The sequence below is a fragment of the Cavia porcellus genome, unplaced genomic scaffold (genome assembly GCF_034190915.1).
Source record: "Cavia porcellus strain 051 isolate PalLab524CR breed Dunkin Hartley unplaced genomic scaffold, mCavPor4.1 scaffold_3, whole genome shotgun sequence".
Lineage (NCBI taxonomy): Eukaryota > Metazoa > Chordata > Mammalia > Rodentia > Caviidae > Cavia > Cavia porcellus.
Window position 1 is genome coordinate 7837345 of NW_026947486.1, and position 19450 is coordinate 7856794.

General features: G+C 35.9%; 1 protein-coding gene across 2 annotated transcripts in view; it reads right to left on the reverse strand.

Moving 5' to 3' along the window:
* The window catches only part of Prrg1 (proline rich and Gla domain 1), a 103104-nt gene extending 89528 nt beyond the window's left edge, over positions 1-13576 (reverse strand). Inside the window, exons 1-2 of one of the 2 annotated variants that reach the window (XM_063245687.1) lie at positions 13440-13566; positions 4013-4076 (exon numbers count right to left, since the gene is read on the reverse strand). The gene's annotated coding sequence lies outside the window, so the exon portion shown is untranslated. Of the gene's footprint in view, positions 1-4012; positions 4077-13439 lie in introns of both variants that reach the window. The other variant, XM_013151988.3, reaches the window with a different exon arrangement.
* Positions 13577-19450: the final 5874 nt, after the last annotated feature.

The window sequence follows — 19450 nt, forward strand, 5'->3', positions numbered from 1 at the left end:
TAACAATACGGGCAATGAAGGGAAAGGAGACTAGATATATTTACATGGGGTAGTAAAAAGGAGAAGCACTGTATTAGGCACTTAAATTTAAGGTAGGCAGATATGCGTACAATTCTGGATCGTCAAGAATAAAAAAACCTCACAAAAGAGATGTGGGAATTTTCTGTGCACACAATGCACCTGAAGTCATGAACTGATGTCATTCAGACAAAAAGCAAAAATCGAAAGAGGAGTTCTGAGTATTAAGTGAGGGGTCAAGTAATATGAAACAGATAAACAAAAGCCTTCTTTTAGAAGGAGAATTCATAATACGATATCAAATATTCTGAGGAATCCAAAAGGAAAACAAATCCAGTAAAATATACTTTTCTTCAGTGGAAGATGAGATCTATGACTCAAATACTTATACTCAATAATCATCATCTTTTTAAATATAATGGTACAGTGGATACTATCATTAATCCAACAATATTCAAGTAATCTGATCAATTCAACGTACATTTTTGAACACCTACCATATGTCTGTTTCTGTGATAAATACACAGAGATCATCCTTATAACTAATTTGATATATTATCATTTGTTCATTTAATACACATTATGCACTACCTCATATTAAAGGACAATGTTGGATGCTTTAAATGCATGCACAAATGTTTAATGTACATTTTCTTTACTTAATCACATAGTTTTACTCCATGTTTGCATTGTGAAACACAATAGAAAGAGATAGTCCAACAGCCTGGTCCATCCATTGAGACTTCCTGAGAACAACTCTAAGCTTTAAGTGTCAGAGAACCCTGGACTAGAATTACAGTTCTACCATGTACCAGCAAAGTAGACTTGAGCACTTCTACTTTTTAAACTGGAGTATTCTCCCCATTAAGTGGGTATAAATGGCATCTAACAAGGTAAGAAAAAATAATTAAAATATTTCAGAGGATGCGTAAGGATTATTGTCTTTACAGTTGTTGTAATTATTACTAAGGAAGATAATCCAAAAGGTTTACTAAGTAAGATAATCCATGTGGGAGTTACTTAAAAAATTAGGAGAAAAATGATTTGAGCACCATTTTCAATACTGAACTATCATTGCACTCCTGTAGAGGACAGGGCTGTCAAGAGTGGGTTGGGATTCCAGAGGAAACAAAACAACATCCCATTTTACCCAGAATTTTCTCCAGACCATTTGTTTGATCTGCAGATGGCTGTAATATAACATTCCTTTGGTCAGAAGAAGGAAAGATAAGTAGGAATACGTCCACTCACTCTAGTGGCAAGGATTCTAGTAACCGTTTCTTGGTACCAGGCAAACACCAAGCAGAGATCAATTAGGCCAAGACCATACATACTTTGAAATCTGGTTTATGAAGCTGAGTTTGGCACACCAGTAATCCCAGCACTTCAGAGGCTGAGGCAGGAAGAGTGCTGCTGAGTTCAAGGTCAGCTTGGGCTAGAAAGTGAGCTCAAGGCCAGCCTGAACTGCATAGTGAAACCCTGTCTCAAAAAGACCAAAAAAATTGAAAATGATGAACTCATATAATATTTTTGAGCCTTTTGCGGTAGATGGGGCTTTCCGAGACCACTGGGAATGGTAATGCCTAAATGTTAGTGGCTTTTGACTTTCTGTGAATTGCAGATTTGGATTAAGAATGGACATTAAATTTACTAAACAAGGCCAGTCAAAGATAAGACTATCCAGTGTGAAGACAAAAGTAAATAACCTTAAATAATACAATTGGAATGGAGTACTCAAAATTTTGCAAAGGTCAATTGTGTAAACTGAGTGAACATACATAATTTACAAAAAGAAACACAAAGAAAACACTACTAATACATGTGATTAGCTATCATTTATATTTTAAAATAAAGTTGAAAATTTAAAGAACAGTTATAGTATTGCTTGTATATGTATGTAAAAAGCATTTTGTATTGCTTGTGAATCTAAAGAAAGACATTTCTTTGTTTTTTTTTTTTTTACTTCTATGACAAGATTCTCTTTAACACAAGGGAACAATGAATGAAACACTGAAGAGGACAAAATTAGATATGAAAGAAAATATATCTTTGCCAAAATAATTATTCTAGTCCCATAAGTTACTCTAATACTGGAAAAGAAATTTGAAATATAGGCCACTAACTTTTTTCACTGATAGCAAATATTAAAACTGGATTTGTGTTTCAGACTTTTCCCACTTTCTCCCTAGAGCAAACATAAGTGAATTACTGTTGTAAATTCTTCATATATATATTTTTTAACAAAGTCAGAACGCATTATACTAGAGACCAAACCACTAAGAACAGAAACACTAGAGATAAATTGCAGGAAACTCACAAAACATAAAGTACATTACATAAGAAGGCTTTGTCAATAAAATATGAGGCATTTGGTTAACTGGGACTCCAAAAGATAGCAATTTTCAAAGACATAGTTTTGAAAGGAAAAATAGAGCACAGTAAACTTACCCTATATCAAGGATTTAAAGTATAACACATTTTCCTAAAGATTGGCTAGATTTAAATTGCTAGGCACTGAAAATTTTTCCAAGGGTTAAAATTGTTACTTCAATTCCGATCCATTTAACTGCTGAGCTTTTTCAGAAGATAAGTGTTATCAAAAATTCACCATGTGAATTTGAAAAAGCTTGAAAATAGCTATACCAATTATTATCACACAATAATGGAAAAAGTAAAGCAACCATCAGCACTTTTTAAAACTTTTGATTACCCTCAGTCTGTTGCTCTTTGAGTCTCACTTCATTATGCTACATAATATTATTAAGAAGTATTCATATTCCCAAATTAAAAAGGGTAAAGCTAACAAACACACTTACTACATACCAAAGGTATTTGATAAATGCTGAATTAAAGTTTAGCATATGTAAATTTACTTTCTGAGGAGATGCTACAAGTCAACTTGCAATGCCAGTGTTATTTCTAATGTCTTCCAGGTTTTCAGGCCTACAAAGTCACTTTCCTATCACATTGTAGGAGAGATATTGAAATAAAACAAGACTGTCTGCAAAACCCTGAACAGGAAGAAGAACCAAAACAAAAGGCCAGGAGCTAATATTTTCTTGCCTGTGACTCCAACATATATGCAAGTGAACAACCACACACACACACTGGTGCACACAATTGCACCAATGTCTCCTTTTAAATTTTACTAATAAAAATCACCATATTAGTTATATACATTTCATTTAGTGTCTTCAGAGCAATGAAAATTGCCATAGATAAAAAAGCACTACATCATAGCAAAGGACGTGATAATCTTTACTGTGTATGCATCTAACAACAGTATCAAAATAGATGAGGCAAAATTTGATAGAACTGCAAGGACAAACAGATAAATTCATTATGATGACTGGGAACTTTAATATTCTGCTAAGCAAAAATAGGCAGACTCAGCAGGAAGCAAATCAGTAAAGCCACAACTGACTTCAAAAGCATCTTCAAGACAAATTGGAAATTACTGTTAAGGTGCTTCGTGCAACAAAGGATTACACATACTTCTGAAGAACCAAGTAACATTTACCAAGGCTGATCACCTTCTGGGACATAAGACAAATCAGCCTAACACATTTAAAAGAATAGAAATCAGGCACTGCCTGCTCCCAGATCATTATGGATTTAACGAGAATCCATTATTAGAAGGTGGCTAGAATTTTTCAAGTATGTGGAGATCAAGCAAGACACTTTAATATGTGGGTCAAAGATGAAATCTCAAAAGAAATTTTAAAATATTTTGAAAATATTTATAAAATAATACAAATTATCAAAATTTGTGCAATGCAGTAAAAGTAGTAATTAGAAGGAATTTTATAGCATAAATGAACCCAGTCATCTCTCAAAATCACTAAAATCTATAAAGCCAGCACTACTCTAAAATCAAACCTAAACAAAAATTACTAGAAAAATACACACCAATATCTCTCATAAATGTAAAATTAAATTTACAACAATATATTAGCAAATGAATCTAACAAAATACAAAAAGAATTATACAGACCTATATGATATTTTGAGCAATACAAAAGTACAGAAACAGTAGAGGGATCAGTGATTTGCAAGGCCTAGGGAAGAAAGGAGGAAGGGTTGATCAGGTAGAGAACAGAGGAAATTTAAGGCAGTAAACTGTTTCATAAGGCACTACAATAATGGATACAAATCATTATGCATTTTCCAAACCCATAGTGTTCACACTGAGAATAAACCTTAATGCAAACAATGAACTGATAATGATGTGTCAATGTACCTCTGTATATTACAAATACTCCATTCTGACATAGGATATCCTGATAAGGCAGTAAGTTGCTTGTGTGTGAGAAGGGTGGGTGTATAAGAGAACTCTACTTTCTCCATAATCTTCCTGTTAGTCTAAAACTGCCAAAAATTTTTTATTTGTTTTTAAAAAGAAATTACCTCTTCCTCTCACTCAGAAAAATTTGATTATTTACTATGAATGCTATCTGGATATGAAATAATCATCTCAAACTCAACATAGCCAATACTTAATTCTTGGTTTTCAGAAATTTCTTCTAACAATCTTCCACATTTTGCTAAATGACTACTTCTTTCTCTCAGTTGCTTAGTTAAAAATCATTGGCATCGTCCTGAACTTTCTTCTGTTACCTCATACTTTCAAATAATCAGGAAATCTGATCACTAATCCTCAGCTCCAGCATTACACTACCTCAATACAATTCTCCATGACCTCTCTTCTAATTGGTCTGTCTTCTGTACTTACACTTTATTCTCTGCACAGTTAGATCTGTGTAAGATCTACAGTTAAGATTACTCTCTCTCTTTAAAGTTGCTAATGGCTATACTTCTCACCTTTCAGTGTCTTCACAAAGCCAGTGCAAAAGCTCTATGAGATTTTCCCACCTTCCTACACTGCTTCTTGCTTAGCTGACCCTGTGGCTTATCATTCACTCCACGCTATTCTTAGCTACCAGAACTATTTTGCTACTAACAGCAAATAGTCTCAAAAAGGTCCTACTTCATTAATTTTGCACTTGCTTTTTTTATATTACTAGAAACTCTTCCTCTAAATAAATGATCGTCTTCTGTCCTAAGAGCCTGTGTTGACAGTGAAGCCTTCCTTGAACCCCACTGTCAAACATACTGCATTCTATCACATATGCATACTTGCTGTGGTTCCCCTAGTCACATTATCTGCTTTGTATTTCTCCAGAAAGATACAATACTATATGATATATTTCTACAGTACATGTGACTGTGTGTGTGTGTGTGTGTGTGTGTGTGTGTAGTCACGCATCATCTACCAGTTGGGTATATTTTGAAAAATGCATCTTTAGTAAATTTTGTTCCTAGGCATGCAAAATACAGTATACTTACAGAAGTTTATATGGTATAGATCATCACTTAACATGACCTCTTGATATACTCAATAATACAGTAAACACAAGATTTATGAAGTTACTGCCAGAGTAAACCAACATGCTATTTTACAGTAATTTTGTTTTTTCTAAATTGAAGTTCCACACTCTAAAATAATGATTAAAAGTATATCGTGATAAATTCAATAAATACAATCTGCAGTGAAGTAAGCTTGTTTACACTAACATCATCACAAATGTTTGAATAATGCATGTGCCACAATGTCATGATGTCTACTACATTCCTAGATAATAGTAACTTTTCAGCTCCATTAAAATTTTATAGGACTATTGTCATGTATTTGGTCCATCCCTGTACAAAACATCATTATGTGATATCTGTCTGCATACAAATGATTATATATATTTATATACATATATATGTATCTTATATTTTTTATATTTTACTTATATTCTGCCTCCTTCAAATAAAAGGTAAGATACTTGATGGCAGAAATGTCTGACCATGTATTATTTCTTTATTCCATGTTGTAATCTCACTGCTTACAATATTCCCTGACAGGGGCTGGGGATTTAGCTCAGCGGCATAAGCACCTGCCTTGCAAGAAGGCAGTTGTGAGTTCCATCCCTGGTACCAATAAAAGACCAAAAAAAAAAAAAAAGATATTCCCTAACTATTGACAGATACATAAATACTAGTTGACTAATTGAATAAAAACTTACAGTGTGGCGGTTTGGCATCCAGCACTGAGAAACAGCACTAAAACCTAGCACATTTACGATTAACTTTTAAACATGACACTTTCTAAATAGGAAAGGCTTTAGAAAAACTTTGTAACTATTTGAGGTAAGCAGCATAGCTGAAATGACTCCCTTTTTTGCTAGCATTATTAGACCTGAAAAATCCATTCTAATTTTAATTTAGAGACTAACTTAAATTCCACTTAAGAATAGTAGCATTCAAACAAACCACACCTGAAGAGATTTTCTTCAGCTTTACCTACTTTTACCTTTAAATTTGTTTTTTGTCATTTTTTCCTTTTCTTTCAGGGTCTATATTTTCACTCTGCCCTACTTTTCTTCTCCAGTACTCTATTACATCAATTATGTCCTCCAAGCATTAATTGCATCTTTAATCACTTCCCCTTCTCTACCAGAATTTTCACCTCACAGATACTTACATTGTCTTGATTTCTTAAAATCTTCAAACTTTAGTCTTTTTCTTTCTTTGTCCTTTGACAACAATTTATCAATAAAAGTAGTTGATTTTCAATACCTACATGTCCTAACCACCACTGCTCAAAGAATTATTTCTTAAGCAGCATTCATATCAAAAATCTCCTGGAATTTTTTCATGCCCAGATTAAACAACCTGAAATAGTAATTTGATGAGTTTCTCTTGGGCAAGAGGAATGAAACATAAGTATGTTGGTTTAACCAGTTCCCTAAGAGAATCTAACACACACACCAGATTAAAGAAGCATTACCTCAATTACCTTTTTTTCTAGTCATGATGATGATAATAAACTATCAACTGAGAAATGGTAATTAAATCAACTCTCTTCACTTGACACACCCCAAAACCAAAAAGAAAACCTCCTGATCATCAAATCCAAGTGTCTTCTCTCCACACTTTACAAGATATGACACTACTAGCTTTAAGTATACTCTACCCTTAAAGTCAACATTAGAGAAGAAAATAGAAATTTGATGTGGAAATCAAAGGTGAGGAAAGATCTAAGAATAAAGATACAATGGATTGATTTGGAATATTTTTTTGATGAGCGGGTCTAGAGCACAGAAGATGTAGAATTTAAAGCAATTTTCAGAATCAAGCAAAGATGCAGGATAGATAACAGCAAGCTACAGAGGCTCCCTAAGATAATCAACTTAGAATTCAACATAATACATCATGGGGAGTCCTGAATAGAGGGAGATGAATTCTCTCATCCTAAGAAGAAACTAAGGTGAGAAGAACCACAAACATACAGCCCTAGTGCTACTATTGGAACAGCTAAAGAGGTTCAGTGCTCCCACTGCAGTGCCCGAACTCATGCAGCGGCGACTTACTGAGCTGTCCTAAATCCCACTGCTTCGACTCACTGGAAATACAGTCACACTGAGGTTGGGGGTCAGTGAGCCAAATGGAGAGCTGAGCATGCAGGGAACCTGCATCTACCTGTGGAGAGTGACAGGAATAAAACCATTCCACAGAGGAAGGGGCTCCAACAGATGACATTCTGGGACCAGGCAGGACTGGCAAGAACAAGGGGCAGCAGTGACTTCAATCAGTTGTCCCCATCCCGAACAAGATTGGTGGAGTAAGCTAGGCCTGGGTCATGCAACCTGGCTAACCCCAATAGGTTATCTGAAATCAATTCCCTACGACAGCGGCAGACATGAACACAGTGAAGGCCTCAGCATGTTGACTGACCCGGAGGTAAGGCAGCACACACTAATACAGTAAAGGCCTCAGCAGATTGACTGACCCAGAGGGGAGGCAGCCAGCATATGCTGCCCCTGTTTGCAAGTCACCAGCACATTGCAGTGGGAAGGGTCACCTAGCCAGCATGCTTCTAAAGAATTGTAACCAATAAAGAAAGAAACTGGAAGAAGAAAAAAAGAAGCAAAAAAGATGGGAAGAGGAAGCAACAAGAAAAAGTCACCAGGTCCCATCCCTGAGAACACATAAATACAGATAAATACAAAGGAGAATGATGACAGCAAACATGCAATATCAGACACGGTACCAGCAGACATAAAGAGATATCTTTGGGACCTCATAGATGAGTTCAAAAGGGAAATATTTAGCCAAGTAAAGCAAGATTTAAGAAGATTAATAAAAGAGATGCTAAGCACCCCTCAAGAAGACACAGATGAAAGAATGGAGGAACAAAGGAGAGAACCATTCGATGAAGAATATAAAGAAAATATAGAATACATGAAGTGGATTCAAAGAGATGACCAGGAAATTAAAAACTATGGAAAGATGACAAAACCGCTTGAAAGAAACTAAAGATAGATTATCCAAACTGGAGGACAGGTTTGCAATGTGGGATTATGAAAAGAAAAAAATTTTAAAAATAACAAGGAATCAAGCAGTAACAATACAAAGGCTAGAAGATGACAAGAGGATCTATAACTTGAGAATAAAGAATGTAAATGAAGAAGCAGGGGTACAAACAAAGGAACTACAAAGGCTATTCACAGAAATAATTAAGGAAAACTTCCCAAGCATAGGAAAAGGAAATGATATTCAGATGTATGATGCATACAGAACTCCAGCCACCTACAACCAAAACACAGCTATACCCAGGCATATAATAATCAAGATCCCAGAAACTCAATATAAGAATAGAATACTAAAAACTGTTAGAGACAAGAAACAGATAACCCATAAAGGAAGACCATCAGAATAATGGCAGAGACAAGAAACACATAACCTACAAAGGAGGGCCCCTCAGAATAACAACAGACTTCTGGACACAAACCATCAAGTTAAGAAGAGCCTGGAGCAAAATATTCCAAGCCCTGAAAGAAAATAACCTCCAACCCAGATTGATATACTCTCCTAAACTGTCTCTAGAAATTAATGGGCAAACAAGATTCTTCCAAGACAAAGAGGAACTTGGAAAATTAACGACCACCAATCCAACTTTACAGAGAATAATGCAGGGCATTATATATATATAGAGAGAAAAGTACTAGGATTCCAGGAACAGTGGCAGAGAGGCCTCAATGAATGGAGCAGAAAACAGAATGAAGAAGAAAAGCAGACAACTGATGGCAAAAAAAGAGCATAACAGAAATGAAGCAGAGAAGGTTGGTTATAATCTCTAATATAGATGGACTTGATACACTAAATTTAAAAAAAAAAACACATGTAGAGTAGATCAGGAGGTAGGGTCCACCAAGGTGCTATTTATAAGAAATATAAATAACATGAAAAAGAGTAAGTACATGGACTGAAAATCAAATATGAGAAAACAATGCTGTATATGACAAGAGAACCAGAGAGTAATAGGGGCAACTAGACCAGTATTTGTGGATAGGTTGGAAAGACAGGCTTTAATAGGTAAAGGAATACAATTAGAGATCAAGTCCAGGAGAGAGAAGGTTTGGAACCACTTAGGTAAACAGCAGGTTGCCTCCCCCCGGCGGTAATTTAAAACCAAGGGTCTTGGTGAGACCCAAAAATGTACAGCATACCCTGGAGAAATGAAAGGGGAGGGAGAATCTTAAAAAATATTGCAGAAGATATTGTTAATAGTGTATCAGGATTTAAAACCCGTATTACTCTCACCACTCTGCTTAGGTAGATTTTATGCTGTCCCAGTTTGTCTACTTGCATTAGATTTGAGGGCACAGACAGCTATCCCAAAAACATCAGGGTATAGGACAGTAATCATCTTTAATTTCCTATTAACTTAATCTGGAGCCCTGTATGACTTATACTAGTTTATTATGACTGATTTTAGTTAAATCTGGTTTGTTTGACTGCTGTTTGGTATTGACAAATTTTATTCAAAACTGATATGATTGGCAGTATCAAGTCTGAGAGTACAGGCAACTACAGTAAAGATGACAAGACACTATGATACACATTCTGGTTTGATTACTGCCTGTTTTTGAAGTTTTATACTAGATACAAAGTTGTGTTTTTATTAATACTGTTATGTACTGATATATTCAATTATACTATGTCTGATGATATAGCCAATTCTATTGAAGATAAAAAGAGACCACACAGGAACTATGGTAGAACTCCTTGTACAATGGTCTTATATGTCTTTTTTTGTTTCATGTGTTTGCAGGAATATGTTTTGTTTTGTCTTGCTTTGTTTTCTCCCTCTAATATAGAAAGGATAGAAATACATGTTAAGACTCATGCATATATAGAACCTATAAACAGTTTATGAGAACTGATCTTATGACACATGAGAAAATGAACAAATACTTTGAAGAAAAAGAGACACTAAAGTACCCAGTGCTGATCCTGGGGTATCATAATGTGAAACCCAGCAATAGTATTATTCTTTGTTCAGAGTGATATTAGCCTGCTTGGGTTTGTTCAATCTCATAATTGAAGGTATGGGTAACTGCATGTATGTTTAAATGTATAGGATTGATAATCAGTATTTTGTTGGATAGTTGAACAGATCTGTTTGGAGTCTCACTGTTTGAATTCCCACTTTGTATGTTCCACTTTTGTATCTTGAACAACTATTTGTAAGAGGACACTATGTAAACATCAACTAGTGATTTCTTACTGTTTATTTTTTCTTTGAACATATGTATTATTACTACCCATTTTCTGTTTTGTTTAGTCTTTCTTTAAATAAAGTTTAAAAAATAAAAATAAAACAATTTTCATGGACTTATCCAATGAGTCTAACATTTTATTTATAAAAACTGAGTATGAACTTGAACTGTTTGGGGTGGACAATAGTTAATGTTATTTAAAAATGTGACATGCACAAAAAGCCCCCTTATGTTTAGGTAGAGTGGTGAAAAATTATGTGAGGGAAGAAAAATAAAAGTTACTAGTAACCACAATAGGTTGTTTGCAGTAAAAGAAACCAGGACTAAAGCATAGTCAGTTGTGACTCATTTTTAGACTAAAGAATCAGTTCCATTCTTTTATAAAATGAGTGATCATTTTCAATGGGTGAGTCCATTTAGGAGATGCAAATTAGTGGTGAAGATGAGGAGACTCAGTGAATCTGGTGAGGAGAAGTTAGAAGTTAATTCTTCTTACATGCCAGAGATCACTGAAAGAACAGTTATACCAATGAACTTGAAAGAGATGTCAAAGATAAAATTTCAGAAATGGTCAGAACACAGCTATCAGGAAATAAGGTAATGCTAAGAAACCCATTAGCTAAGGGCTCAAACTACCTTGAGATTTAGAAGTATAATACAAATAATTAAGTTATAGCTCCCTTTATTTATATTAGTCTTCAGAGACTAGCATCTGGCAAAGTGGCTTTATTTGTAGTAATTTCTAAATTCCAGCAGTATCCTATTTATGTCTTCCTACAAATGGTTGATTTTCTGTTGTGTGTTGATTTTTCACTAGATTTGGTATCAGAAGTTAGAGTTTTTTAAACTTGGATTTTTGCTGATCCTTATTTTCCCTTTATCTGCAAAACTTTTTCATTTCTTTTATAAGAATAAACAATGCCAAGTACATAGGAATGTAGTTTTGCCTTCACCTCCATATTGGAATAATATTGCCCAAAAAATAAATACAACTTCAAAATTCATAATTTCTATTATCACATGAACTTTATGCAAAATGAACTATCTTTCTAATAGAATTTAACATCTATGATGTCTAATCACATGCAAAGAAGCCTTGCATATTTTGATAACACAGAAAACTGAAGTTCTGGCAACAAGATAGAGACAAAGTCAACAGTATCGATTTAACACAAAAGATGATGATTAATTTGAAGTGGTCAAATTTTTACAATACTTGAACTAGGCTGAATACTGAATGATGAATAGGAGTTCATCAAGCACTGGAAAAGAAAAATTCATTCTTGAAATCCCACTGCCACGTTTGGTAATGTTTTCACCACAAGCCTTAAAATAACAGGAAAGAAAAGAAAAAAGAGTAAAATAAAAATAAAACAAGAAAATATTCTATCACTTAGTACCTGAGTTGAAACAATCATATGATTAACTGTACTTCAGATCTTAGAGTAAATGTTTATAAAACGAGATTGACAATCACGGGAAAGGGGTGGAGGAGGAGGAAATTCAACTTGTTTTGTTGTATTAAGTTAAAATAACTGAGTAAAAAAAGTCTATGCTTAGTAACACATATATCATGTTTTGTAAGAGATTTTAAATGGAAAATGAAAGCCTATGGACCTTTATCCAATACCATAATTATTTTCTCTAGTGTTTTGTATCCCTAATGCCATTTTCAAAGGTTCCTAAGTGAGTCTGCCTAAAACTTTCACTGCATCCCCCATACTCCGTAAACTCTCTTGAGTGAAACAGTACTTAGATCCTTCAAAGTCTGGCTTTACATGACTATCATAATAGGAATAATTTAGCTCTAAGTCGTGTCACTTCACCTAATTCAACCACCATTATTCAACTAATTTTCTTTGAATTCTATTAGTTTTGCTTTTCTAAGGAACTAGATAAGCTCTGTAGGTACAATCAGAAAACCAGTAGTTGCAGTCAGAGCTCGAGCGCACGCGCACGCACGCACGCGCGCGCGCGCACACACACACACACACACACACACACACACACGCACACATATCCCCATCTGGGCCGTTTCAACACTGATCAAAAGCCATAGACCAGGAAGAAGAAAAAAGCTGAAGCGGGAAGGTTGTTCCCTTCCTTTCACTCCCCCATGTACCCCCACCCCCGCCCGCCAGATCCTCAGCCCCGCAGGGCCTCATCGCGACTCGGCAAACACCCTCCCTACACATACACACATACACACACACACACAAACACATCCGTCCCCGCTGCCGCCCGCCACAGCCTACAAAACAGTCACAGCCTTTGTTAAAATGTCCAGGAGCACAATGGACTAGAAGAGGGACACATTCTGGGGGGTGGGGTAAAGTCACACAAACGCCACACCCTCCTTGGCACTAACCCAGGCCAACAGCCCACCTCCACTAAATCCTCTCCCCAGAGTCAGGGAATGTTCCCGGCAACTCAGCAGTCAGAAGGCAGAGCAGGGGAAAGGAATGAGCCCGGGACGTTGCTCAGGGGCAGGAAACAGGGGAACTGAACTTGAAGCTAGGACATCTTCCAGCTCCCCTTGGCTAGCCTCCCAGTTCTGCCAAGCCCGGGTGCAGACTTCCAGTCTCTGGAACTCCTTCCTTCTTTTTCTCAAACACACCCTCGCCTGCTCCCGCCTCAGCGCACTCTTCTCCGCACGCTGCCCCGCCGGACATCCTCAGGCAGTGCCCCCACCAATGCTACAGCACGCCTAGTCAGTCCCTCATCCCACACACGCTCGGATTCTTCCCGGGCGCCTAGCTCGGACCAGGTTCCCCAATCATTTCCCTAGCGCTACGCTGCTACCCCACTTACCACGGGTCCCACTCCGCTATTCCGCGCTCTGGGAGTTGCAAAAGACGACTGTGGCTCCCACAACTGCCGAGCTTAGCGGGCGCCGGGAGCCGCCTGGAAGGGAGGTGGGAAGCCAGAGGTTGGACTGGGGCGGGGTTAGGAAAGAAGGGGCAGGGCTAGGAAGGGTGGGAAAAGAGGGGCGGGGCCAGGCTGGGTGGAAAAGGGAAGACTGGAGTTTTTGCCGCCTCCACTGCCTCTGCAGGCAAGACCAAGAGTCTGAGCATGTGGCTGGAACTCTCCACTCTTGATGCCTATTTATAACACAGAAAAGTCCACGAAGCCTCTCTGTGTGCTCCCATGTTCATCCTCCAGCAAACTTAGTTTGCAAGGAGCCAATCGGTCGGCCTTTGGTTCAGCATATCTCTCCTTCAAACCAGAGAACCCACCAGCATTTCTCCCTTTCACCACACATTGTGCCTGTTGCAACACACACTGTTTTCATTTGTCATTTCTCATTGAGAATAGTGTTCATCCTATGTGGCAGTAGGGGCTGGGGCGGGATTTCTCATCCACAGTGCTGATGCAGGTCAGTGTCTCAGTCTGACTGTGATTGCTGACTAGCCAACCATTGCCCGAGGACACAGTCTTACAGCTCTTTGTGCATAATTTTGAGGCACAACAAGCTTTTGTGCTGTGTCTTCTACTATAATAAATTTTTAAAATATTTTTTAAAAGAGTGTTGAAGGAACCTACTCAAATACCTTGGAAAGGAGAACACGAACAGTCAAATAGGGTCACCTGTGACTTTTCTAAACAGCTACTTTACAGTTTGAATCTTAAATTTCTAAAAGGCCTGCTTAGAAACAGAATATAAGGTTTTGCTGTATATATGGACTTTAATCAAATGGTTGAAGATTTTTGTGGAATTTAGTATTTTAGGAAGTCTAACATTATTCCAAACTGTGTGGAATAAATTTTATGCTTTTCAGTTTATACTTGGTTCCGCTGTGGCATGGTATCTCACGTGCCTTCCGATTAGCCATTAAAATAAACACACACTTCCCTGAATCTAAAGTGAATTGGAGTGGGCTTGAAGTGATTTATTCCAAACTGTTTTCTCCTTATTTTTACTTTAGAAATAACAGAATTATTTTTAAAAATATTTGGCTTAATAAAAGAATTGCAAGAGGGCCAAACCAGTAAGCTTTCCTAGCAAGTATTTTGATTGTGACTGGGGCATTTTATGCCATTGAAAATCTTCTATTTTGAAAGTCTGCCCATTAAATTTTGTTGTTCCTCCATTTGTGTGTTTTACAAAGCAGGCTTTTGTAAATGTATTTCTATTTTGCATTTATCAAATGAATTTAAGGAGATTGTAAGAAGGATAATTGCACATAGGTATGTTGGAAAATGCAGATACAGGTTTTGCAGGATGAGTAAATCTATAAATATGGGGAAGTAGGATCTGCATTTCACTAGTAAATTTCCTCATACAGAGGTGCTTTAAACCAGATGTGACTCATCCCTGTGATCTCAGCATCTGGGAGGCTGAGGCAGGAGAATCACTGTCAGTTCAAGATCAGGCTGGGCCACAAAATGAACTTAAAGCCAGCCTAAACTGCATAGCAAGACCCTGTCTCAAAAAGACGAAACAAAACCTTTAAAAATAGTAGTTTAGTAAAGGTAACTTTCACACTTTTCATAGATGTATATATGTAGGTTTTAAACTTTTAATTTGATTTCTGGGTTAATTTTCTATGCGTTTGCCTAAAATTTTCAAGTTATTTTGATAGTAGTAACAAATTCTAAGTTGAAGTAGTTTAGACAAAAAAAGAAAGTTATTGTGTAACCCAAGTTGTGAAAGGGTAGGTCTATTATTGGCTCAGGGAATAAGTGGAACCAACAACTAGAATGTTTCAAATTCCAACCCAGGCTACATCTTATCTCTCTGGACAGTGTCATTCTTTCAGAACCTCCCAAAGTCACATTCTACAGGCTGAGAAACATAGCCTCTGACAAGTTGTGGAATCATGCCTACCTAGTTGATACCAAGACAAAAAATTGTTCCTCTTCCCTTACTTCCAGTTTTTAAAATACCAGATATAATCTGATTGGGTTTGGATTGAAGATAAACATTCTTGAAGATAAAAATGTGTGTGAGACAAGACAGAAGACATGGACCTGCAGTAGAATAACATGCGGTTGGGAAAAAAGAAAAAAATCCTATATGGAAACAAAGAGCAAAAGGAAATGCTGTTTTTGTAAGAAGAAAAAAGTACTGGATGTACCAAAATAAACAAACAAAACTTAAAAATATTTACTATGAAACATCTTTGTTTAAGAACTGTAGTCTTAATATTGCCTTTGACCTCTCTATTTCCTTTTTATATTTGAGTATTTATGAATCTTCCTAACAATATATCTTTATTAACTTTCTATGGATGCTGCATAATAACTACCATAAATTGCCAGGTGTTGTGATGCATTCCTGTAATCCCAAAACTCAGGAGGATGAGATGGGAGGGTCACAGTTTTTAGGGCAGCCCAGGCTACATAGAAAGATTCTGTCTCAAAAAGTAAATTATCACAAATTCAGTGACTTAGAACAGCATACATTTATTGTCTCACAGTTTTGGAGATCACAAGTATAAAATAATCACACTGTGTCAAAAGTGAAGTAACACCAGAGTGAAGTTTCTTTCTGAAGGCTCTTTGAGAAGCTATTTTTAACTTTTCCAGATCTAGACACTTCACAATTCCTTTCATCTTCCAGAATCATGATCCCTTTCTATTTCTAAATTAACCATAATATTACTCTGACACTGACACCTCTACCTACGTTATCCAACTTTAAGGACCCTTGTGAATATATTTGGCCAATAAAATAATCCAAAATAATTTTGGCATCTTAATATCAGCTAATTGTTAACCTTAATTGTATCTATAACTTTAATTCTTCTTTGTAATGTATGATATATTTTAACAGATTCTGATATTAACCTACAGGTTAATATCTATAGGGAAATTATTATCCCCAATATAATATTTTCATATACATACTAAAGTCTATGTTATTGCTTACAAAATGGGACTTTTTTAAAGTTACTGATTTCAGGGTCATACTACTAAATATCATGAGCTAATTGATATGGAAAGTACACACACACACACACACACACACACACACACACACACAGCTAATTCAATCACAGTGGAGCATCACATTAATCCTGGAGCAATCATAGAACTTCCCTGGATATTTAAAATAGGAAAGGGAATTGGTAACACCAAGTATTTACATATCCATTTTGTAGAGTTAGAATCAGAATAATTAGAGAAAACAACATTAGAGGGTTGGGAAAGACAGAAAGGAAAAAGAGAAAGGCGTTGGACTTGAGCGTGGATCCTCAAAGCTTGTCTGTCTCATGGTTACAATGACATTGTTACACTTGGATTCCATGAGAAATCACTGAATACACATTAAAAAGTGTCTTATTTTTAAAAGCTATCTTTAGTTGCTTTATCTTGTATAAACACAAAAATGTTTTAATTAGTATACAACATGAGTAAATTTTCCTTAATTACTTTTTTAAAAATGTATGTCTCTTATTTAACAAATAAGGTGGCTTTGAAAATCTAACTGATAGACTTGGCATTCTTCATCTTTGCTCTATTTTACTGGAAGCTCATCTCCCAGTTATCCCATATTCTTGTATTCATTTTTGCCTCTTAATAGTTATTCAAAGGTCTGGAAGAAGCACCCTGCAATAGTTCAACTTTCCCTTAGTCACACCAAGCATGTGTATGCACAACTGTTTGCTTGACTGAAGTAAAGTCAATATTAACCATTTGCAAATCCACTTGCTCTAAATTCTCTCCTAACTTTCAAATATATGGTTAGATCGTTCTTACTTGGGTTTAAGACAAGAAACTCATTTTTTCTTCTAAAACCTGTCTTTCTTCTCACATTTTGTTCCTTGTTTATGAAAACACCATGCATCCCACTACCCACATTCAATATGATAAATCACTCATTTTGCATTTGTCTATTAACTCTATGTCTTATATGTTCTGCATATTAATTCCTATTTTCTTCCTCATTCCTGATTAAGGATGCTTAATCACCTGAGCTACAACAGGATCTTCCAATCAGTTTAATTTCCCTGTCTTCAGCTCTTCTAAATCCAATCTAACCTTCTCAAATTTGCCAATTACCTTTATAAATGCAATCAAATCATTGTACTGCTTAAAAACATTTTAGTACTCCTGTTCATTCTTCATTTTAACATGAAATATAAACTCCTAAAGCAAAGTCACATCATCTTGTTCTATCACATCATTGCAAATGCATTCCCCTATCCATCATATACATATATGCTATGGTATCTTTATTTGCCTTATATTGTCTTTTATTTTGGTAACATAATCTTATTTGCAGAAAAGTACAAATACCACATGGAATTAGGAAACATTTCTAATTTATATACATGATATTATGAATCAAAGTACCAAAATTAGTTTTAAAGAATCACAAACTAATAACAACATCAAAAAAGGCAATAAATCATTTCAGGAAAGTCCTGAAAATTCCCATAGAAGCAAGTACCTAGCTTGGAGTCAATAGTTAAACTTCAGTTGCACAACAGGTTACATTCACTCCTGCATTTTATCAGTTACTTATGTTTACTTTTCCCCCAACTAGTCCAACACTGAATTTGTGTTCAAGAATTTTTTCCTTATCTTTCCCCATTTTAACTTCATGTTAACCACCTTGTTCAGGTGACTGCCTCCGTGGACAGACTTCTCAAGCTGTGCCCACTCTATGTATATGGCACATTTCTTTTTGTGCCCTTGGGTACTTCTACCACCTCTTAATACCACCACATTCAGGAGCAAGCTTGGAGTACATGAAACTTTGAGGGGCACATCACAAACCATACCATTGGGATAGAGAAATAGGTAGATAGATAAATGTGATAAAGTGTGATAGGGTGAAGTTTAATGATATTTGTAGAATTCAGATGGTGAATATTCACTATGCAATTCTTGGCACTCTTCTGTACAATAGAAAAGGATTTTGGTAAAATTTCAGGGAAATACTCAGGAAAATGTAGTGTACTTAAGAAATGTTATCATTTGCTTTTTCCATCTACATTTATTGATTCTTATCAAAATATAAGTGTCATGGTTTATGTTTGTGTCCCCCAGGCCTCATGAGTTTGCATTGTTCATTTGTGATGGTTCATTGTATAGTGCTTGGATTGATGGTGTCAGTGCTCCACCCATATAGGGGTGGAGCCAGGATGTGATGTAATGGCAGGAAGAAGGTGTGTCTTGCTCTTTGCTGGTTCGAGTTTGCTGTGGGCGGCCGCCATGAACTGTGGTCCAGCCATGCCCGCCTGTCTTGGAGACAACTGAGTGTGGACTGAAACCTCCAAAAACTGTAAGAAATAAACCTTCTCTTTCTCAACTTGGGCTTCAGGTATTTTGTTTCAGCAACGAGTTAAAAGTAACTAAGACAATAAGGTGTCTATTTTAGCTCCTGAATACGGTAGTTATTATATAATAACTATGACTGTCATTTAGGTAGTGATTAAATTTCTAAAAGTCTTTGAATAGGTAACCAATATTAACATTTCTTAAATTGTCTTAATTAATATTAACCAATATTAACATTTCTTAAATTGTCTTAAAATGGTAACCAATATTAACCTTTCTTAAATTGTCTTCAAATGAACTGTAAATTCTAGGATATATCCAAAAATTAAATCTATTTGTTCATATGTCTATAAAAATACGTGAGCAAAAATTATATTTACTGTCATGATGAATAATCAGATTATAAATTTTCCTTTGTAATATCCATGGCTCATTTTGATTACATAGTTCATTCTATCACACAGTAACCCAAAGCATAGTCTAGCATCCTAAATTTGGTAAAATGCAATGATATACATATACCATATTTCATTTTCATTGTGATTTACATATTGCATTGTGTGAATTATGTATTTTGAATAAATCCATCACAT